The sequence below is a fragment of the Lathyrus oleraceus genome, chromosome 3, assembly GCF_024323335.1.
Source record: "Lathyrus oleraceus cultivar Zhongwan6 chromosome 3, CAAS_Psat_ZW6_1.0, whole genome shotgun sequence".
In the NCBI taxonomy this organism is placed as follows: Eukaryota; Viridiplantae; Streptophyta; class Magnoliopsida; order Fabales; family Fabaceae; genus Lathyrus; species Lathyrus oleraceus.
Genome location: NC_066581.1, coordinates 516,873,317 through 516,899,208, shown reverse-complemented (window position 1 = coordinate 516,899,208; position 25,892 = coordinate 516,873,317). Strand labels below are relative to the sequence as shown.

At 34.0% G+C, this 25,892-nt stretch overlaps 1 protein-coding gene across 1 annotated transcript in view; it reads right to left on the bottom strand.

Moving 5' to 3' along the window:
• Window positions 1-14,511: 14,511 nt before the first annotated feature.
• LOC127128558 (uncharacterized) overlaps window positions 14,512-25,892 on the bottom strand; it is a 61,923-nt gene continuing 50,542 nt past the window's right edge. Inside the window, exon 3 of the transcript XR_007805960.1 lies at window positions 14,512-14,649. The gene's annotated coding sequence lies outside the window, so the exon portion shown is untranslated. The remainder of the gene's footprint in view (window positions 14,650-25,892) is intronic.

Below are 25,892 nucleotides of genomic sequence, written 5' to 3'. Positions count from 1 at the left end.
AATAGTAAACAAGAGCCTTTGATTGAAATTCAATGATCAAGATTAAAACAAAGAAACATAAATTGTGAAGCGAGTGATTGACAATGTGTGCCTCTTTGTTTTAATCCTGGCAATTGAATCAAATTAATCAAGGGCTCAAGTTTATTATCCTAAATTTTTTATTTTATTTTTTTATTTTCTGATTATTTGATTGGATCAGAGAATAAGTTTAGGATAGTAAACAAGAGCCATTGATTAATCAGATTCAATGGTCAGGATTAAAACAAAGAAGCACACATTGCCAAGCGGGTGATTGACAATGTGTGTCTCTTTGTTTTAATCCTGAACATTGAATCCGATTAATCAAGGGCTCAAGTTTACCATCCTCAATTTTTTCTTATTTTTTTTATTTTCTGATTATTTGATTGGATGAGAGAAATAAGTTGAGGATAGTAAAGAAGAGTCGCTGATTAATCAAATTCAATGGTCATGTTTAAAATAAAGAAACACACATTACCTAGCGGGTGATTGAAATTATATGTCTCTTTGTTTTAATCTTGGTCATTGAATCTGATTAATCAAGAGCTGGAGTTTACTATCCTAAACTTTTTCTTATTTTATTTTTTTAATTTTCTGATTATTTGATTGGATGAGAGAATAAGTTGAGGGTAGTAAAGATGAGCAATTGATTAATCAGATTCAATGACCAAGATTAAAACAAAGAAACACACTTTGACAAGCGTGTGATTGGCAATGTGTGTCTCTTTGTTTTAATCCTGACCATTAAATCCGATTAATCAAGGGCTCAAGATTATTATCCTAAACTTTTTCTTATTTTAACTTATTTTTTTTATTTTCTGATATTTTGATTGGATGCGAGAATAAGTTAAGGATAGTAAACAAAAGTCTTTGATTAATCAAATTCAATGGTCAAGTTTAAAATAAAGAAACACAGACCATCACACGGGTGATCGATAATTTGTGTCTCTTGGTTTTAATCCTGATCATTGAATACGATTAATCAAGAACTCAAGTTTACTATCCTAAACTTTTTCTTATTTATATTTTTTTATTATTTTCTGATTATTTGATTGGATGGGAGAATAAGGTTAAGATAGTAAACAAGAGTCTTTGATTAAAATTCAATAATCAAGATTAAAACAAAGAAACACAAATTGTCAAGCGGATGATTGACAATGTGTGACTCTTTGTTTTAATCATGGCCATTGAATCCGATTAATCAAGAGCCCAAGTTTATTATCCTCAACTTTCTTATATTTTTATTTTTTTATGATTATTTGATTGGATGAGAGAATAAGTTGAGGATAGTAAAAAAGAGTCTTTGATTAATCAAATTTAATGGTCTGGATTAAAACAAAGATACACACATTGCCAAGCGAGTGATTGGCAATGCGTGTTTCTTGGTTTTAATTTTTGCCATTGAATCCGATTAATCAAGGGCTCAAGTTTACTATCCTAAACTTTTTCTTATTTTGATTTTTTTATCTTCTGATTATTTGATTGGATTAGGGAATAAGTTGAGGATAGTAAAGAAGAGTCATTGATTGATCAAATTATATTGTCACTACGCCAAATAAGGGAAAAGAGGGCGCTTATTTTGGCTATAACAGCGCTTTTAAGCGCCCTCTAAAGTGGCGCTGGCATAGGTAAAGACAGCGCTTTGTTTTCCTGGAGAAAGCGCTCTCTAAAGTGGCCCTTTAAGGGCCACATTATAGTGCGCTTTCAGAAAAAAGCGCCCTCTGGAGTGGTCCATAAAGGGCCACCTTAGAGGGCGCTTTCTGGACAAAGCGCCCTCTAAAGTTGTCAATGTAAAGTGTTTAGAGGGCGCTTCCTACAGAAAGCGCCCTCTAAAGTGTTAGTTATTTTAAAAAAAATTGTTTGAAAAACAATGGGTATTTAATTGGGAACCTGTTCGCATGCTGCAAAAGTGTAAAATTCATATTGATTTCATCCTTTAATCCAATGTTATACACCATTAATCCATTGATATATACAACATGAATCCATTTATATACAACATTAATCCTCCATATATACAACATTAATATATTGATATTCATGCATGTACAACAACATTCCATACATATATGTACAACAACTACAACCTATATGATTCTATGATCAATAATGAATTGACACAAATTCATCCTTCATTTCATCCAAATGAGCTCTTGAGTAAGATTTGTATTCGTCAAAGTACTACAATTAAGAGAATAAAACATATTCATGATTTAGTAACAAATTAGATGAAATATCCGATAATATTAAAATAAACCCTAAGTTATTATTCCATACCATTTTTGGGATGTCTATACGATTCAACGCAATGATATCTCTCATAAATCTCAATACAAAAAATCCGCAATCGATCGAATTGTTTTGCTGAGGACACTACACAGAAAAACAAACAAACAATATATATATATATATATATATATATATATATAGATATATATATAGATATATATATATATATATATATATAATATATATATAGAATATATATATATATATATATAGATATATATATATATATATATATATATATATATATATATATATATATATATATATATATATATATATATATATATATATAATATATATATATATATATATATATATATTTCTTACAAACACTATTATAAGCAAAAAACAAACACTTATAAGCAAAAATAAGAAACTTAATATATACCTGAACTCTGACCCAGGTAATGTCCTTCATATTACGATAATTCTTTTTCGATCTAAATTTTGGTATTGCCCTAACAAAATAAAAACGTATATTGAGATCAATCTGACAGACATAATCAAATATACAAATACACACGAATATTTAGGGGAATTTCACTTACGCGTCAACCGTCTTCTTCATACTCGGATATTTACTCCAATCACCCGGTAACGAATCGAGATAATACACCATTAGTCTCGAAAGATCCATAGCAACCAACACCCAGTGACCACTGTAAAATAAAACAAAAATTTAGATGCATGAAAATTTTCTACGTAAAAGATATACATAGATTAGAATGAAATTATTAGAAAGAAAATCTAACCCGTTGCCAGAATTAAACGGTAAAAAATACAAACTGGGTGTAGTATTATCGCCGGCCACCATGAATCTATCGACTAGTTCATTCATTACGGATGTTGGATTTTTCGTTATAAACGTTGTGTTGATACTGGAAGCAGCAATAAAATTGAATCGGTTACACAATTCAGTTTCCCGCATCAATGTGTCATACATATACCTTAAATAGAAACATAATAAACATTAGACTACTCATTGAAATGTGTAAATAAAATCTTCAACTAAGTAAATAATAGATTGATCAGAGTACCATATGTATGTATGAATGACAGCGATGCCCAATTCTTCGTGTTCAAAAAGTTGTTGCATGTCCTCCTTTGCAATTAATTCGGAATGAGCAATTCCGAAAACACCTTCATCCATATCTACACTACGGATGGCGCCGTGCATAATATCTGACTCTTCCACCATTTTCTCAACACGCATCATAATTTGAGATTTTGTCCCGGACGTCGTTGGAATTTCCTTACTAGCTTTGTCCAACATTTGACCGGGAACCTAAAAATATAAATTAAATCATGACTTTTTGTGATGCAACAGAATCGTTGTGTATATAATTCAATGGGTATATATATTTGTACCTCTTTTTGAGATTTAGGATTTGTTTTTGTCTCGGACTTCGTTTGAATATCCTTACCAGCTTTTTTCAACATTCGACCGGGAACCTAAAAATTCATATAAATTAAATCATGACTTTTTGTGATGCAACAGAATCGTTGTATATATAATTCAATGGGTATATATATTTGTACCTCTTTTTGAGATTTAGGATTTGTTTTTGTCCCGGACTTCGTTGGAATATCCTTACCAGTTTTTTTCAACATTCGACCGGGAACCTAAAAATTCATATAAATTAAATCATGACTTTTTGTGATGCAACAGAATCATTGTGTATATAATTCAATGGGTATATATATTTGTACCTCTTTTTGAGATTTAGGATTTGTTTTTGTCCCGGGCTTCGTTGGAATATCCTTACCAGCTTTTTTCAACATTCGACCGGGAACCTAAAAATTCATATAAATTAAATCATGACTTTTTGTGATGCAACATAATCGTTGCGTATATAATTCAATGGGTATATATATTTGTACCTCTTTTTGAGATGCAACCGACTCGATGCGTCTTGAAATCCCTTTACCAGCTTTATGTGTGGGTCTTGTAGGAGTCTAACATTACCATGTAATAAGGATTGATTAAATATCATAATTGTAGCTGAATTGAAATGTGAATACTAAATATTCATAATCATTTAGAACATATATACCTCGGCATCTGGGAAAATTAGATCTGACAGCCATCCAACAAAGGATCCGACTGCATCTCGCATCAACGTTGTCTCTGAAACAACGTCAGGTAATGGTAGAAGCGCGTTCGTATCTAATACAAGGTCAACCGAAACTTTCATATATCCCACCAGGAGGGGATTATGGTGAAGTAATTCACCCGAAGTGTTGTGCACTTTTCCCTTGCCAACTATGCGATAAGTTGGTGACGATAGATACAGCTGACAAGGTGTAATGCCCTAAACCAATAATAAATATGTTATTGTTAACGTGTATATGTGTCAAGTAAAAAAGTGCTATTTTAATTTCATAATAACATATATAATTACCTCGGGAAATTTCGGTTGACAATTGATAATAGCTCGGTCACTAGTATCTTTTGCCTCGGAACCGCGCCTTTCCTCTCTATACCTTGCATTCTCCTTTTGCAGTTCGAGTACTTGTGCCCTTAACTCCGCCAAGGTCTCCATCACCTCTCCATCACCTCTTTGTTGGTAGGATTTTTTGTTTTTGGTTTTTTATAAAATGACGACGGAGTCACACCAAAACCCTTACCCCTCACACGACCGGAATACTCAGGAACATTTAGTACTCGACTAAGTAGGCTCCTGCAATCCTGGACCTCGGTTGAAGGTAAGGTTTGGGATAAAGTCTCCTGAAATATTATTAGAGGAGATTAAAAATGAATTATATGTCTAACAAAATTTTCGATATAATTAAAGAAATAATGTTATATATACTTACACATTCGTCATAAACATTTTGAACCGCTTCAACGACAACCCCATCCTTCCCAACCCGAGCAGCCTTCCACAATACGTGCTCCGGAAGAGATGTTGCGTCACTTTTCTCCTCGGCTAGCTACACATTGAATCAGATTATAAGATCATCAGTTATAACATATTGTGACAATGTATAAGCTCATAGCATTTGAATATACTCACAATTATTTATTGTAAGCGTGCATATCCCGTACGCTCTTTTTTGTACGGATACGCGGGTTTTGATGCCCTTTTCCGATTTTTGTCGCTTACTTCCTGGATAAAAAAGTTTAAGGCATATCAGAACCAAGTAACTTAACAATTGTATAATACCATAATTAATAGACATTACATGGAATTTTTCGTTTCTTCGTTTGGCGACAAAGTTATCCCTTTCTTCGGCTGAAATAATCTCCGCATACTTCATTGGCCGTTCTGCTTCAACAAATTTTCCTTCCTCATCCTTGAGAAATTTGTTGGACAAAAAGGATCGAAATCCTCGGAGTCTTTTTCCGGCCAAATGAATACAATATTTTTGCCGGCTTTCATCGATTTGAAAGGATCTCTAAAAAACATACACATGGAGTGTGTTATTATAAGTAATATTATAACAATATATGGTCAACAAATAGTCAACAAAAAAAACATATAACAATATATGGTAAGTACCTGTATCTCGGACCATATTTTTTCTTTGCCAACCTTCAATTCCGGACTTCTCCAATTATCACATGTAATCGGAATATGTTGTCGAACAAGGAAACCAATGTAACTTGCCAACATTGAACCGTTAGGCTCAATTAGTTGGTCTTCAGCACTCCAATGTACTTCGAATTTTTCACCCTTGTCTCTTGCACGAATGATTGACTTCATAACAGTCAATCCTCGTTTGATTTCATTTTCAACATTGTTACGTGATCCACTCGCGTCATGGGTATCGTCTTGGTTACTAGCCATTTTATCTGTAATATAGAAATGATTCAATAAGACCCAAGTAAGACAATGACCATATTCGTGAAGCTACACAAAAAACACATTCACGAATATGGTCATTGTCTTACTTGGGTCTTATTGAATCATTTCTATATTACAGATAAAATGGCTAGTAACCAAGACGATACCCATGACGCGAGTGGATCACGTGACAATGTTGAAAATGAAATCAAACGAGGATTGACTGTTATGAAGTCAATCATTCGTGCAAGAGACAAGGGTGAAAAATTCGAAGTACATTGGAGTGCTGAAGACCAACTAATTGAGCCTAACGGTTCAATGTTGGCAAGTTACATTGGTTTCCTTGTTCGACAACATATTCCGATTACATGTGATAATTGGAGAAGTCCGGAATTGAAGGTTGGCAAAGAAAAAATATGGTCCGAGATACAGGTACTTACCATATATTGTTATATGTTTTTTTTGTTGACTATTTGTTGACCATATATTGTTATAATATTACTTATAATAACACACTCCATGTGTATGTTTTTTAGAGATCCTTTCACATTGATGAAAGCCGGCAAAAATATTGTATTCAATTGGCCGGAAAAAGACTCCGAGGATTTCGATCCTTTTTGTCCAACAAATTTCTCAAGGATGAGGAAGGAAAATTTGTTGAAGCAGAACGGCCAATGAAGTATGCGGAGATTATTTCAGCCGAAGAATGGGATAACTTTGTCGCCAAACGAAGAAACGAAAAATTCCATGTAATGTCTATTAATTATGGTATTATACAATTGTTAAGTTACTTGGTTCTGATATGCCTTAAACTTTTTTATCCAGGAAGTAAGCGACAAAAATCGGAAAAGGGCATCAAAACCCGCGTATCCGTACAAAAAAGGGCGTACGGGATATGCACGGTTACAACAAAGAATTGTGAGTATATTCAAATGCTATGAGCTTATACATTGTCACAATATGTTATAACTGATGATCTTATAATCTGATTCAATGTGTAGCTAGCCGAGGAGAAAAGTGACGCAACATCTCTTCCGGAGCACGTATTGTGGAAGGCTGCTCGGGTTGGGAAGGATGGGGCTGTCGTTGAAGCGATTCAAAATGTTTATGACGAATGTGTAAGTATATATAACATTATTTCTTTAATTATATCGAAAATTTTGTTAGACATATAATTCATTTTTAATCTCCTCTAATAATATTTCAGGAGACTTTATCCCAAACCTTACCTTCAACCGAGGTCCAGGATTGCAGGAGCCTACTTAGTCGAGTACTAAATGTTCCTGAGTATTCCGGTCGTGTGAGGGGTAAGGGTTTTGGTGTGACTCCGTCGTCATTTTATAAAAAACCAAAAACAAAAAATCCTACCAACAAAGAGGTGATGGAGAGGTGATGGAGACCTTGGCGGAGTTAAGGGCACAAGTACTCGAACTGCAAAAGGAGAATGCAAGGTATAGAGAGGAAAGGCGCGGTTCCGAGGCAAAAGATACTAGTGACCGAGCTAGTATCAATTGTCAACCGAAATTTCCCGAGGTAATTATATATGTTATTATGAAATTAAAATAGCACTTTTTTACTTGACACATATACACGTTAACAATAACATATTTATTATTGGTTTAGGGCATTACACCTTGTCAGCTGTATCTATCGTCACCAACTTATCGCATAGTTGGCAAGGGAAAAGTGCACAACACTTCGGGTGAATTACTTCACCATAATCCCCTCCCGGTGGGATATATGAAAGTTTCGGTTGACCTTATATTAGATACGGACGCGCTTCTACCATTACCTGACGTTGTTTCAGAGACAACGTTGATGCGAGATGCAGTCGGATCCTTTGTTGGATGGCTGTCAGATCTAATTTTCCCAGATGCTGAGGTATATATGTTCTAAATGATTATGAATATTTAGTATTCACATTTCAATTCAGCTACAATTATGATATTTAATCAATCCTTATTACATGGTAATGTTAGACTCCTACAAGACCCACACATAAAGCTGGTAAAGGGATTTCAAGACGCATCGAGTCGGTTGCATCTCAAAAAGAGGTACAAATATATATACCCATTGAATTATATACGCAACGATTATGTTGCATCACAAAAAGTCATGATTTAATTTATATGAATTTTTAGGTTCCTGGTCGAATGTTGAAAAAAGCTGGTAAGGAAATTCCAACGAAGTCCGGGACAAAAACAAATCCTAAATCTCAAAAAGAGGTACAAATATATATACCCATTGAATTATATACACAATGATTCTGTTGCATCACAAAAAGTCATGATTTAATTTATATGAATTTTTAGGTTCCCGGTCGAATGTTGAAAAAAGCTGGTAAGGATATTCCAACGAAGTCCGGGACAAAAACAAATCCTAAATCTCAAAAAGAGGTACAAATATATATACCCATTGAATTATATACACAACGATTCTGTTGCATCACAAAAAGTCATGATTTAATTTATATGAATTTTTAGGTTCCCGGTCGAATGTTGAAAAAAGCTGGTAAGGATATTCCAACGAAGTCCGAGACAAAAACAAATCCTAAATCTCAAAAAGAGGTACAAATATATATACCCATTGAATTATATACACAACGATTCTGTTGCATCACAAAAAGTCATGATTTAATTTATATTTTTAGGTTCCCGGTCAAATGTTGGACAAAGCTAGTAAGGAAATTCCAACGACGTCCGAGACAAAATCTCAAATTATGATGCGTCTTGAGAAAATGGTGGAAGAGTCAGATATTATGCACGGCGCCATCCGTAGTGTAGATATGGATGAAGGTGTTTTCGGAATTGCTCATTCCGAATTAATTGCAAAGGAGGACATGCAACAACTTTTTGAACACGAAGAATTGGGCATCGCTGTCATTCATACATACATATGGTACTCCGATCAATCTATTATTTACTTAGTTGAACAATTTATTTACACATTTCAATGAGTAGTCTAATGTTTATTATGTTTCTATTTAAGGTATATGTATGACACATTGATGCGGGGAACTGAATTGTGTAACCGATTCAATTTTATTGCTGCTTCCCGTATCAACACAACGTTTATAACGAAAAATCCAACATCCGTAATGAATGAACTAGTCGATAGATTCATGGTGGCCGGCGATAATACTACACCCAGTTTGTATTTTTTACCGTTTAATTCTGGCAACGGGTTAGATTTTCTTTCTAATAATTTCATTCTAATCTATGTATATCTTTTATGTAGAAAATTTTCATACATCTAAATTTTTGTTTTATTTTATAGTGGTCACTGGGTGTTGGTTGCTATGGATCTTTCGAGACTAATGGTGTATTATCTCGATTCGTTACCGGGTGATTGGAGTAAATATCCGAGTATGAAGAAGACGGTTGACGCGTAAGTGAAATTCCCCTAAATATTCGTGTGTATTTGTATATTTAATTATGTCTGTCAGATTGATCTCAATATACGTTTTTATTTTGTTAGGGCAATACTGAAATTTAGATCGAAAAAGAATTATCGTAATAGGAAGGACATTACCTGGGTCAGAGTTCAGGTATATATTAAGTTTCTTATTTTTGCTTATAATAGTGTTTGTTTTTTGCTTATAATAGTGTTTGTAAGAAATTAACTATATATATATATATATATATATATATATATATATATATATATATTGTATATTTTTCTGTGTAGTGTCCTCAGCAAAACAATTCGATCGATTGCGGATTTTTTGTATTGAGATTTATGAGAGATATCATTGCGTTGAATCGTATAGACATCCCAAAAATGGTATGGAATAATAACTTAGGGTTTATTTTAATATTATCGGATATTTCATCTAATTTGTTACTAAATCATGAATATGTTTTATTCTCTTAATTGTAGTACTTTGACGAATACAAATCTTACTCAAGAGCTCATTTGGATGAAATGAAGGATGAATTGTGTCAATTCATTATTGATCATAGAATCATATAGGTTGTAGTTGTTGTACATATATGTATGGAATGTTGTTGTACATGCATGAATATCAATATATTAATGTTGTATATATGGAGGATTAATGTTGTATATAAATGGATTCATGTTGTATATATCAATGGATTAATGGTGTATAACATTGGATTAAAGGATGAAATCAATATGAATTTTACACTTTTGCAGCATGCGAACAGGTTCCCAATTAAATACCCATTGTTTTTCAAACAATTTTTTTTAAAATAACTAACACTTTAGAGGGCGCTTTCTGTAGGAAGCGCCCTCTAAACACTTTACATTGACAACTTTAGAGGACGCTTTGTCCAGAAAGCGCCCTCTAAGGTGGCCCTTTATGGACCACTCTAGAGGGCGCTTTTTTCTGAAAGCGCACTATAATGTGGCCCTTAAAGGGCCACTTTAGAGAGCGCTTTCTCCAGGAAAACAAAGCGCTGTCTTTACCTATGCCAGCGCCACTTTAGAGGGCGCTTAAAAGCGCTGTTACAGGCCAAAATAAGCGCCCTCTTTTCCCTTATTTGGCGTAATGGGATAAGAGAATGTGTTTATAATAAATAGTAAACATTTGATTGAAATTCAATGATCGGGATTAAAACAAAGAAACATAAATTATGAAGCGGGTGATTGACAATGTGTTTCTTTATTTTTAACCCTGGCAATTGAATCAAATTAATCAAGGGCTCAAGTTTATTATCCTAAATTTTTTTATTTTTTTTTATTTTTTGATTATTTGATTGGATGAGAGAATAAGTTTAGGAGAGTAAACAAGAGCCATTGATTAATCAGATTCAATGGTCAGGATTAAAACAAAGAAGTCAAGGGCTCAAGTTTACTATCCTCAATTTTTTCTTATTTTTTTTTATTTTCTGATTATTTGATTGGATGAGAGAATAAGTTCGTAAACAATAGCCTTTAATTACTGATATTCAATGGTTAGGATTAAAATAAAGAACCACATATTGTCAAGCGAGTGATTGGCAATGTGTGTGTTACTTTGTTTTTATCTTGGCCATTGAGAATCCAATTACTCAAAGGCTCAAGTTTACTATCCTAAACTTTTTTTTATTTTTTTATTTTCTGATTATTTGCGGATGAGAGAATAAGTTTAGGATAGTAAACAAGAGTCTTTGATTAATCAAATTGTCAAGCGGGTGATTGACAATGTGTGTCTCTTTGTTTTAATCATGGCAATTGAATACGATTAATCAAGGGCTCAAGTTTACTATCCTAAAGTTGTTCTTATTTTGATTTTTTTTTATTTTCTAATTATTTGATTGGATGAGAGAATAAGTTTAGGATAATAAACAAGAGCCTTTGATTAACCATATTCAATGATCATGATTAAAACAAAGAAACACATATTGTCAAGCGAATGATTGGCAATGTGTGTCTTTTTTGTAATCATGGCCATTGAATTCGATCAATCAAGGGCTGAAGTTTACTATCTCAACTTATCCACTCATCAAATCAAATAATCAGGAAATAATTGAGGATGAGAGAATAAGTTAAGGATAGTAAGCGAGAGCCCTTGATTAATCGAATTCAATGGTCGAGATCAAAACAAAGAAACACTCATTGCGAAGAGGGTGATTTGAATGAAATATGTGTCTCTTTATTTTAATCCTGACCATTTAATCCGATTAATCAAGGATTTAAGTTTACTATCCTTAACTTATTCTCTCATCCAATCAAATAATCAGGAAATACAAAAAACCAAAATAAGAAAAAGCTAGCTGGTAAGAGGGTGGAAAAACATGTAGCTAGAGAGTGGAATGTTTTGAGAACGTGACCTCTCTCTGAGCTCATAATAGAAAAGGGAGAAGAAAATAATTAAAATGGTTTTTTGGCTAGGTGACGGAATAAAAAACAATGCCTTAAGATTTCTCTCCCCCCTCTCTTTAGAGAAAAGCAGGAATAAAATTTCTAAGCCACCAACCCTCTCCTTGATCCAACTCGCTTATACTTCCTCTTTCACTCATATCATTTCCACTCCTTCCATTTCCTAACCTCTTACCACTCCATTTCAAGTCTATCTCATAAAAGGTCCATCCCACTCTCTCCTCATTTTACTCTTGACTCCACAAAGATAACTCTTTCAACAAAACAACTTCCATCTTCATCACACTTCCCTTCTATCTCCTCCCATAGCAACTGTAAATCACCAGCAACAACCAAACACACTCCTTTCGACGTAAGCATCACAACAACACCTTCAGTGATCACCTTGAAACATCACCTTTGTGACTCATTACTAACAATTGTGCGACCATTTACTTCCTTCCTGTCACATTTATTCTTCCAATTTTTTGTAGTTCTTTTATATATGTTACTTATTTTGTTTTTTTAAATATTGTTTATATGTTTATTTTTGCAATAGCTAGTTTTGTATGTTGATCAAACAAATTTTCATTATGTTTTAGATTAATTTGTTTTGATTCCAAATGGCATTATGCTTTGCAGCATTATTGTATTGATTAAATCAAAATTTGAACGATCCGTACATTTAACGCATTCAATTATTCTACCTGGATTTTGTTATTAGTTTGTAAATAATGTAACATCATTGTAAATAATGTTTGGTTGTTGCTACCTTTTATTGTGATGTGATTTCAGAGTTTAAATCCAATTTAGCTTTTGAAAATTGTTTTGGATGCATAAATTCGGTTGCTCGACTTCTTATAGATTGATTCATACATGAATCCACCTTAAGTTAGCTTAGAGCTTCAATACTTTAAGTTTCTTTTTATTTTCCATTGTAAATATTGTATATATAGTTTATCAAGTTACTGGATTTCTCATTGCAGAAGCAAATTCGACTTTGTAATATTATTTTCGCTCGATTTCTTATAGAGTGATTCCTACATGAATCCACTTTAAGTTAACTTAGATAAATTAAGTATTCTAGATTTTAGTTTATTTTCGGTCCCTTGGTTTTCTTTTGGGCCTTCTTACAATGAGCTCATAGTTTTAATTACTTTATTATATCCCCATTCGACAAAATATACTCCTATGACGTATCATAATTTCACTGTTTTCCTTTTGTTCTTATTGCATTAGTTAATTGTTAATTCAAGATTAGCATAAAATCAACCATTTTTGAAAAAAGAATAAAAAATAAACGCTTGATCCAATGCAAATCAAAATCATTTCCACTATCCCAACTTCTCAATCATTTTCAAACCCTCAAATTATTTCATCTTGTTTCAATTCAATGCAAATAAAAACATCGATCAACATCAAGCGCCTTTTCCCAATTCAAAGTCAAAACACTTAATTATGCTTAAACACCATTTTAAAGGATGAAAAATGAGATGGTTTGAAGCCTTCCATTATTCTCCTCGATTATTTGGATACAAGTTACCCTACTCAATCATTTGAGTGATCGTCATCCAACCAAACACTCAAACAAATCAAACTTATTTTCCACCCTTGCGCGACTTCGAATAACTTTTTCATAAACGAATACACTTTATCCATATCAACGTGAACAAACCAAGGCTTCTTCTGCCTCCAAGAGCGGACAATAAGAAAAGATTTTAACCACTCGATAGGTCTAAAGGACCACTCCTTAAAAGCAACCAACAAATAGTTCTTTACTACAAAGAATTACGTAGCTTTGAGTTCTCTATCACACCGTGAGATATGTAGAAGCAAGACCCGCCGCAATCTTGTCAAGCACCACATAAAAAAAACATTTTTACCACCCAATCTCCGCAAATGATCATATTTTTCGAGATGCAACACACATCTACCCTCTTGTCCAACAAAGCTGACTTCACCCCACTGTTATGAGACCCGTAACAATTATAAGATGATGATGGAGCAAGGAAAGGAAAGTAACCTTGAAATCAATGTTGACGCCTAGAATATTGCTGCTTAAATAGGCGCATCATCACTCACTATGGGGTAACCAATCCTTAATTTGGCTTTGTTCATCCCGAGGGGGGTCTTGTCCTACTCATGATACCAGTGGTTAATTGGGGAACCAAAACCACTTTGATGCGTTTGCCCAACATGAATCTATGTATGACAACAAAGATCTCTTTAATGCCTTCTAGATGCCTCTGTATATGAGGCATGTAATAGAGAGGCTCCATGGTCTAGAGGAAAAGTTCAAGTCCATTGAGGTTCACTTAACTCTCAACCTAGACTCTATCGACATATGCTTAGTATCAGGGCTAGTCATCCCGCAGAATTTCAAGATCCCAAATTTTGACAAGTATAAGTGGCTCAGTTATCCCCACACCCACCTAAGGGAATACTACCACAATATGGTAACTCATATTTACAATGACAAACTCCTGATCCATTACTTCCCGAACAACCTCATTGCCCATCTTTGAAATGGAACATGCAACTAGAAAGGAGTCAGGTCCAATCTTGGAGGGGACCTCGTGAAAGCTTTCCTCAAGCATTATCAATATAACGCTGGAGGGAGTCTGTAGCTAAGGTCCACCCCCACTACTTTACAAGGAATTGATCGACATGTTTATGGAGACGTTGTAGTTCCAATACATGGAAAAGATGGTTGGAGCTAGCTTCTCATCATTCTCCGACGTTGTTACCGCTGGAGAAAGCTACCATGTGTCTGCAAAAAGCGGTTTGTGTTTCATCCTTGGTATGAACAACTAGTACCTATCAAATTAACTTCAACCAATTTGAATTTGTAGCTATATATGAGTATTTGAGATGTTATATGTTTCCTTAAGTTCTTTTGTATTTAAGTTAATGCACTTCATTGTTTATACATGTTATAGCTTGAGGAGAAGCAACGATTTAAGTTGTTGTGTTAAATGAAATTTGATAATTCAAATGTTGTAAACAAGGGAAAAAAACATTGACTGTAAGTGGTTACTACTTAATATAATTAATATTGTAACAGCTAAAGGTACAAAAAAGTTATTTTTTCTATTATTTATTTGTGTAAATTATATCCCAAACATTTGTATAAATTTGCTTTTTGAGACGGTCTCATCAATTAGTAAATGATATACTTGAATGCATGGGAAACAAACCAGTGGCGTGAAGCCATCTTATTATACATGAGATCAACAATACTATGTTTGAAAAATTATTTTTAATCAAATGGATCGAGACTTGAATCGTGAAAGAATCACTTTTTTATAGTATTTCAAGCTCTCTCGAATATCTTAAAGTTTTTATGTAGGAATACCGAGGATAATTCAGTCTTTTCGAATTTGCACAAGACGGATAAAAATTCGAATGTAGTGAAGAGTCTCTGGAGTTTATTCTAGAGGATATGCATTTTTGTTATGACTTTTCTGAACTCGGAATGTTCAACTTATAGGTCAAATTGGTGTTGTTTCATGAGGTTGCGACCCTTGATGAAACACACACTTTCAGCAACGTTTTTGCTAAATGTTGCAATGCTTCGCCTACAACAATATTTTTCAAACGTTGCACTGTTTCTCCTACAACAACCGTTTTCAAAGGTTGTATTGTTTTTCATTCTGCAACACGTCACAAAATGTTGCCTATTTTCGAATTCAAAAGATAAATTGTCTACTCAACACTTCACAAGTATTGTCTATTTCTGAATTCAAAAGTTAACATTCACTAGCACATTTTCCTTTCATTTTGTAACACATTCAAGACTATTAATTGTTAATAATTTACAACACACCATTAAGAGTGATGTCACAGAACTAGTTGTACATGTTGTGATGCTTGTTCTACTCTGATACCTCAACCAAATACCATAGTTCTAAATCTTGGTTGGGTTCTTCTCATAAATCTCATTGATGGCAAGGATTTGACCATTGCTTTTCTTTATATTCTCCGGCTTCCTCAGGAAATACTAGAACTTGGACTTGGCACAAACTTCATTGGTAGCCCAAAGCTTCATATGCTAAATATTCTATTGTTCATCTAATTGCGTATGGAGAGCTCTACCAACCACCTGGTATTAATGGAACCTGAAATAAACCATCTTGAGAGAATAGGAAATGGTAGGATTGATCTCTGAGTGTATCCGGTGAAACTGGTATCTATTGTAAGAAATGAGAACTATCAATATCAACCATCAGATTTAATTAACGCTTAAGATTTATTAATTTCAAGTAAACATCACTTTACTGAATTTTTTTCCTATTATGCCCAATATATAAAAATTCAATAAATAGATAATCTTTTTCATAAATAATTTTTATTTGCTATAATTATCGTAATATTTGTTGGGAAACTCCAATCTTGAATTTAACCAAATCAATCTTGATGAACAAGAATCAATCTTTCTTATGGATCACCCCTCTTGTTCTTCACCATTTATTAAGGTGAAATAACCACTCATTGACTACAAGATGACTCTATATTACACAGAGAATTAAAGAAGAAAATAATGCAATTGAAAAGAGAGAAAATAAATTCTTGAGGAAGAAGAAAAATGTATATTATTATGCAAATTGCACTCTAAGTGTTTGCTATAATGTTTGTTAATCACAACTGTGATTTCTGAAACTACACAATGCAACTACAAACAACTGAATGAATCATTACATTATGAAATATAGCGCATATCTATTTATAGATGAGATTACTTGCACTCAAAGTAATCACAAAATAACTACTCAACTAAAACTAAGCTAAGTTAAACTATTTCGACTCTGTCGACTCCTTTGACATCTACATGCTTCGACTGCATGCTTTGACAGGTTGTATTTAACTTTCTGTCTACAACAAATACAGACTCTTTTTGGCACAAACTAATTTTGACACCCGTCGAATAAAAATACACAATTTCAACTTCAACACAAGAATTTCAAATTTAATACGTTGCCTAATTCTTGTGTCTAAGCTATCTACATTCATCATTATTCTTAATCTCTTGAACAATTTGACATGCATAACCTTCATCATTATATTTGCAATCTAATTCTCTAATCTGCAATGCTCCAGGATCAAGTTTCCATTCACTACTTGTTCTCTCATGTAATGAAATCTCATTTCGATGTGTTTGCTTCTTTCGTGTGCTATCAGATTCTTCTTCAGGTTGATATCAGACATGTTGTTGATCTTCATGGTCATCGCTCGATGATTCTTCCTTGTAATTTCTTCAACAAGATTCATCATCCATGTTGCTTGGAATGCAAATGACGAAGCTGTTATGCATTCAGCCTCACATGATGATAAGGCTACCACTAGTTCCTTTCTTAAACTCCACGCAATTGGCTTACCACCTAACATGAACACATAACCTGTTATCGATTCTCTATCTTTAGCATCACCACACCAACTAGAGTCAGTGTATCCCACAAGCTTGCATTATGGCTGCAAGATGAGATACCTTTTGCTTTTGCATGAATTTGTTTACTAAGCCTACACAGTAGGCTAAATCTGGTATTGTATGACAGAGTTATCAAAGTGATCTAATGAGCCTTTTTTACTGCTTTGGATTGACATCATCTTCATTTGAGTCTTTTGACGATTCCAATCTGAGTTCAGCAGGGATCAAAGTTGGGTTGCAATATTGCATCTCAAATCTCTTGAGTATTTCTCATGCATATCTTCTTTGGTGCACAATCAAGCCTCTACTACTCTTGTAGAATTCGATGCCAGGGAAGTATGAGAGATTTCTCAAGTCTGACATTTCAAACTACTTAGTTAAGTCATGTTTGAAGTCTCCAATCTCCTTCTTGCAACTTCATGTTATTAACAGGTCGTCTACATAGAGACATAGCATAAAAAACTCACTCCTTCTTCTCCTGACATACACATCATACTCTGTTTAACACTTCTCAAACTCTTTCTCTCTTTGAAAGTCTTCTATTTTCTTGTTTCAAGCTCTTGGAGCTTGTTTCAGACCATTCCATGATTTATGTAGTCTGTATACTTTCCTCTCTTGGTCCTTCTTCACAAACCCAACTGGTTGTTTTATGTACACCTCTTCGTCTAGCCAACTGGGTTCATTTTGACTTTGTATACCCATTTCACATCAATTTCCTTCTTCCCTTTTGGAAATTTAACTAGTGACCAAGTATCATTGTTTTTTTATGGATTTTATCACATCCACCATAGCTTTCATCCACCTTGAGTCTTTCATTGTTTCTGCTACATTGACTGGCTCAGTATCTTCATAGAAGGCATAATGTACAAACTCAACTTCATCTAATGTGACTACACATTCCTGCAGTCTTGCAGACATGTTTCTAGTTCTCTGAGGTCTGGTTGTGCTAGCTTGACCTTCTACAACTTCTTGTCGAACTTCTTTAACAGCTTGTCGAACATCTTTAACAGCTTCACTAGCTAGTTCATCACACATAATTCTCACTGAATAATTCTTGATGTTCTTAGTACAATCTCACTCCTTAAGCTCGTCTACGATCACATCCATATCGACTTACTTGTTCATTGGCTCGAACAGTCTGTATCCACTAGTCGAATGATGTCCCACCAGGATCATCTGACTCGACTTATCATCCAATTTTCTTGTTAGATGATCCTAAACTAGGTTTGACACCATACCAACATTATTTTGGTGTGATACCTTCAAGCCTCTTTGTCGAATATCTAGTCAATATTTATGTTATAGTCAACATAGCCTCACACCATAACTTATTGGGAGATGCTTGCCTTTTAACATACTTCTCACCATATTCATAGTGGTTGTGTTCTTTCTTTCAGAAGTACCATTTTGTTGAGGAGTGTATGGTGGTACCACCTCATGCAAAATTCCTTCTTTTGTACATAGTGTGCCAAAATCCTTCAACACGTACTCTTCACCTCCATCTTTGATGAAGTTATTCTTTTGTTGCTTTGCTTGAACACATTCTTCACATACTTCTTCTGGAATATGGATTTCTGGTAGGCCTGAAACCATGTTCTTCCTCTTCAGATTACTAATGTCATTGAAATTCAAGTGACCAAGTCTGTCATGCCACAACTGCTCATCTCTGCTAAGCACTTGTGTTCCAACATTTTAAGTTCAATCCTGAAGGTACTATTCTAAGACATATTAGCATTTAATATTAACATATTTATCGATTCGATCACTTCCATCTTTCTATCTTTGATTAATACTTTGTAATTCCTCTCGATCAACTGACCTTTACTTAGTAGATTACTATTCATCCCATGCATGTACAACACATTGGAAATTATTGATCATTTACCATCCTTTCTCCTGATCAGAACATTACTAATACCTTCAGCATATAGGGTATTGTCGTTTGAAAAAATTTCCTTGTTCTTTGACGAGGGATTGATGTTGATAAACTAGTGTTTTCTTCCAGTCATGTGCGATGAACAACCTGAGTCGAGATGCCATTGATCTTTGAATCTTTCTTTTTATTTTTTTATGACCATTAGCATTACTTTGTCTTCTTCAAGCTTTGCATCACTTTCTTTATCTTTCTTGCCTCCTCGACGTTGACTTTCATAATGGCCATATTTTTAATAATTGAAGTATTGAGTATGACTTTTATTAGGTTTTCTTCCATTACCTCTTCCTCTATCGGCACCACCACCTCTGTGATTGCCTTGGTTAAAATATTGCCTCTGATTTGATGAACTACCCTCTTGATGGTTTCCTCTACCTTTTCTTCCATTCCATTTTCTTTTCATTTCTTTAGTCGACTGAGCTTGCAAAGTCGTGTCAGTCTTCGACTTTATTGTAGTTCTTTCAACCATTCTTTATTCATGAAACTCAAGCATCCCTTGAAGCTATTCATTTTTCGTACTTGACAAATCCTTTGATTCTTCTATTGCTACTATCAAATGATCGAATTTTGGATGCAATGACCTCAAAATCTTTGACACTATAGATTTTGATGTTAGCACGTCTCCATACATTTTGATTTGATTCACCAATTTCATTACTTTGGCGAAGAAATCAGTCACACTTTTATTGTTTTCCATCTGAAGCAATTTGTACATTCTTTTATGAGTTTGTAACTTCAACTCCTTCACTTTCTCATCGCCTCTAAATGATTTTTCCAGGATATCCCTTGCTTCTTTTGTGGAATCTACACCACCAACTTTCTCAAAGTTGTCTGGATCGATGCACTAGTGGATTAAAAAGAGATCCTTGTAATATTTATTCTTCAAATCTTTGTGTGCAACCTTTTGTTCATCCATAGCATTATCTCCAATTGGTGTTACTCCATTCTTCACAAGATCCCAAAGATCTTTAAAACAGAAAATAACCTTCATCTGCTTACACCAATTTTCTAAATTCTATCATTCAAGATTGGAAGATTCGCTGGAAATGGTCGTTTGGATGATTAATTGCGATTCAATGTGTCCCAAAGATAACATAGTCAGGGCTCTAGATACTAGATGTTGGGAAAACTCAAATATTAAAGTTAACCAAATCAATCTTGATGAAAAAGAATCAATCTTTCTTATTGATCACCCGTCTTATTCTTCACCCTTTTTACTCAGGTGAAACAACTACTCCTTGATTGCAAGATGATTCTACATTACATGGAGAACTAAAGAATAAAACAATGCAATGGAAAAGAGAGAAAATAAATTATGGAGGAAGAAAAAAATGTATATTGTTGTGCAAACTGGCTTTATGTCTTTGCTACAATGTGTGTTAATGACAACTATGATTTCTAAAACTACACAATGCAACTACAAACAACTGAATGAATCATTACATTATGAAATAAAGCTCTATCTATTTATATATGATATTACTTGCACTCTAAGTAATCACAAAATAACTAACTCAACTAAAACTAAGCTAAGTCAGACAATTTCGAGTCTTTCGACTCCTTCGACAATTACATGTTTCGACTGCATGCTTTGACAAGTTGTAGTTGACTTTCTATCAAATACAGCAAATACAAACTATGTTCGATACAAACTAATTTCGAAATCCATCGAATACAAACACATCATTTCGAATTTGACACAAAGAATTATAAACAATATTATCACATTTGTACAATTTATTTTAAATGGTCATAATTGTAGAATTTGCACACACAAATCTTATTAAACTTGCAAATTAATAAATAAACCAAATTAAAATATAGGATATAACTTTACATTATTCCATATATTTAATCAAATGAAAACATATGTTATAAATCAATAATGTATTTTAATTTAAAATGATTATAATAATATAACTTGCAAAAAAATACATTTTGAATTTCAAATAAATAAATCAAACCAAATTAAAATATAAGTAATAATTTCACTTTCTTTGATATTTTTAATCAAATAAAAAAATAAGTATTAAATAAATAATGTATTTTATTTAAAATAGTCACAATAGTATAACCAACAAAAAAATGCAAAAAAAAAATCAACCAGAATAAAATGTAAATAATAATTTTACATTCTTAAATATTTTTAATTAAATGAATAAAATTATATGAGTTCTAAAGTATAAATCAAAGACTACATTCATAGTATTATTCAACATTTAAAAATGAATAAAACTATGTCACTCCTAAAGTATAAATTAAATATGATCTAAATAAATCAAAATTTCAATCAAAATTTTAAATCATATAAAAATAAATAGTTTTGAAGTCAGAATAATAGTGAAAATAGAAAAATATTGTGATAATATTTAAATATTAAATATAATACATGTGAAAAAGATTATACTATTGTGATAATATTCTAATAATTATAGCAAATATAAAATATCTCTAAAAAGATTCTTTTTATTATGAAACATAAATTCAGTAAAGTGCTCTTTACATGAAATTAATAAATCTAATGGTTGATATTGATAGTTCTCATAGACCCAATGCTTTAAAGTTTGATATTAATATGTGGTGTCTCTCTCACTTGTATGGTTGCTCCTAAATTCTGACGTGATGGTCCTCTGACCCTCTTATGACCGAACAATAGTATCAGAGTCTAGTTCGTCTATGGCTCCTTGTAACAAAAGTCTTTTTGACAAGGGTGTTCAGGATACGTATTCCGTTGTAGTTATCCAACAGGGGTGCAAGTAGATATGGATGAAAAAGCTTTCATTTGAGGGGTACAATATCCATAAGAATGGAATGACTCACACTTGAGGGAAAGATTGTTGGCATATTGAGTGTGAGTATGAGTTCCACCTGGATGGAAAAATGAATGTTGAACACTTTATAAGTGGAAAGAAACATAGACCGAATGCCTTAAGGTTTTGAGTTCATATGTGGTATCTCTCTTACTTGTATGGTTGCTCCTAAATCCTAATGTGATGATCCTCGGGTCCCCTCATGACCAAACTGTGGTATCAAAGCCTAGTTAGGCTAGGGCTCCTTGCATCAAAAGACTTCCTGTCAAAGGTGTTCAAGAGCGCGTTTTCTGTTGAAGCCATCAAACGGTGGTGCAAGTAGATATGGATAAAAAAGATTTCATTTGAAGGGGAATAATACCCAGATGAATATATGGACTCATACTTTGAAGGTGAAAAAAATACATCAAAAAAATGAGGTTGAATTGTGTATAAATAATTATTTCAACTTCTGAAAACTGACTTCAGAATCTGAATAAGTTCCGAATCTGATCTTAGAGATGACAACAAAATATAAAGATTTAGAAGTAAAACATAAATAAAGAATGACACATAGAGTTATCTTGGTTCCTTCCATAAATTAGGAGTAGTCTAGTCCCCTTGTATTACAAGAGATTTTCACTATAATCAAACACATTACAACTTGCTCAAGAAAACTAGAAAGAGACTTCAACTGCTCAATAACACTAGAAAGAGACTTATGCTCAAGCACACAGGAAAGAGACTTCAATTGCTCAAGCAAACTAGCAAGAGACTTCCTAGACTCTAAACAATCAGTTTAGAAGAATAGATAACAACTATACTTGATATATACTCAGAGGTGTAAAAGTGATACAACACACACAAAGGCTCTTAATACTTAATATTTCTAAGATATACAAAGATAAGAAATCTTAAGTATTGTGCAAAGAAACAATTTTATTCACGTAAGCTCAAAGTTGTTGTGTAATGTGTTGTTATCTTCCTTTAAATATTCATCTCCTTTTATATAGGTAGTAAGAGACGTTCGAGGATAACTTGAACAAGAGGTATTTGCTGAGAAGCTTTTCCAAAATATATGTTGGAAGTTGTTATACAAAAAGTTACTGTTTTATGTAACAACTTTATCCAAAATACCTTTTACAAACCAGGTATCTAATGAGTTGTTGGAGTAGACATAAGGAGACAAGTCTGTTGATTCTAAGAGTTGGCAGCAATTTTGGTAAAACAAAGAGTGTTCACAAGATGTCATGTGTGATGTCTTAACATGAGATATCCTATGTACCTGCTGGAGTTGAAGAACATATGCAAGCAGGATTGTTTCAGAATGCCACATACATTGACAAGGCTTCTGATATTGGTTGTACCTGCTGGAGCTTATATGGAAGACATATGTTGCAGGATTGTTTCAGTTGACATACTCATTGTCATGGTAACTGATATGGCTGTACCTGCTATAAAAGGAAACTGGATTATGCAGGATTTTTCCAGATGTCAGACCCGATGTCATGACATCTTGTACACAGAACATTCAGTATGAATGTCTGGTGTTTTGTGATTGCACAATTGGTGGCAATCATTGGTTGATTGAAGATATGGCTAGCTGGCGCATTCTATCAGGGATATCAACCAGATTTGTTTATTTTCCAAGGAGATCTTTACAGCTGATATGAAAAGATTTGATTGGAAAATATATCTAGGGTTTTCAAGGTGTCCAATACTTCTATAAAAAGGGACTTAGAAAACCTGTTTGTACACACAACCAAGACTGAGCGAAATTTAGAGAGAGAGCTAGGGTTTGTGTCTGTAGGTCATTCAAGTCATCCATTGATGATTGAATTGGACTGATTTGTCTTCTTGATCAAAGCTTTGAAGCAAGATCAAGAGTGTGTCTTCTTGATTGAAACTGTGAAGTAAAATCAAGAATATTGTAATTGAAAAGTATTTTCTTTTCACAAGGGATTGTTGTTTAAGATCACGGGTGTGTGATTGTAAGGGAAGTGAGTGGGTTCTCATATCTAAGAGTGCTTAGGTAGAAATTGCACGGGTAGAGATTAGGTGAGAAAGACTGTAACTTGGTGAAGTGTACGGATAGTCTTTGAACTAATTCTATTATAGTGAATTTCCTTCCTGGCTTGGTAGCCCCCAGACGTAGGTGAGTTGCACCGAACTGGGTTAACAATTGCTTGTGTTATTCGCTTTACCATTCTGTTTTTGGTTATCCATTGTTTATAACCAGATATCAGTGTCGTAACATTATCTTCGACATCTTATATCTGATACCAGAATTTCAATTGGTATCAGAGCAGGCATCCTGCTCTGGTTCTGGGTGAGATCTAGGGACAATACTTTCTGGTACAATGGAGAGAGATGGAGGATCTGTTCATAGGCCACCAATTTTGGATGGTTCTAACTATGACTATTGGAAACCTAGAATGGTAGCGTTTCTGAAATCCCTTGATAACAAGGCTTGGAAAGCTGTGCTAACAGGTTGGGTGCATCCTGTCATTACTAAAGAAGGAGAAGCCACCACTGAGAAGAAGCCTGAAGAACAATGGTCCAAGGAGGAGGATGATCTTGCTCTTGGAAACTCTAAAGCCTTGAATGCAGTATTCAATGGGGTAGACAAGAATATTTTCAGGCTGGTGAATAACTGTGAAGTGGCCAGAGATGCTTGGGACATTCTCAAGGTCACTCATGAAGGCACCTCTAGGGCAAAGATGTCTAGACTTCAGCTGCTCACCTCCAAGTTTGAAAACTTAAGGATGAAAGAAGATGAAAATATTCATGAATTTCACATGAGTATCCTTGAGATAGCTAATTCTTCAGGAGCCCTGGGAGAGAAGATGACAGATGAAAAGTTGGTGAGAAAAATACTTAGGTCACTTCCTAAGAGATTTGCAATGAAGGTGACTGCCATAGAAGAGTCTCAAGACATCTCCAACATGAGGGTAGATGAGTTAACTGGCTCCCTCCAAACCTTTGAGATGGGATTGATTGAGGGAACTGAAAAGAAAACCAAGAGCATTGCCTTTGTATCCAACACAGAAGAGGAAAACAGTCAAGATTTGGATAAAGAGTGGGCCAATGAAGTTGCAATGCTGGGGAGACAGTTTAACAGATTGTTAAAGAAAATGGATGTCAGATCCAAGGCAAATGTCAAGAACATCTCGTCTGACATCAGTAAATCCAACAATGCTGGAAGAAAAGCAAGAGCAGATGAGAAGCCCAAAGAAGGAAAAGAGGTTCAGTGCTATGAACGTGATGGGTATGGACACATCAAGACTGAATGTGGAACCTACCTTAAGAAACAGAAGATGAGTCTTGCTGAAGAGGCTGCAAATCTTGTGACTGCTTTGACAGGAAGATGGGAATCTGATGAAGAGTCAAGTGATGGTGAGGTAACCTTTGAGGAATTGGCCTCTACCTACAGAGAGTTGTGTCAGAAAAGTGTTGAGCTGAACAAGCAGTCTTTAAATCAGGAGAAAGACATAACTCAACTTGAGAATGAGAAGGTAGAATTCTTGGAAACCATCTCCAAATTGAAAACATAAGTTGTGGCTCTAAAGGTCAAGCTTGATGAAGATCAACAAGTTGAGAGCCAGAAGATAGTCCAACTGGAGAAAGAAAAAGCAGAATATGTGGAAACCATCTTCAAGCTAAAGACTGAAGTTGTGCTCTTAAACTCAAAACTAGAAGAGACAACCAAGTATGTAAGGATGCTGAACAATGGATCTGACTGCTTAGACAAGATTCTTCAAACTGGACAAATCACAGGAGTCAAATCTGGATTAGGGTACCATAAAACTAAGGCTGAAAGTAGTTACACTAGCTGCAAACCTCAA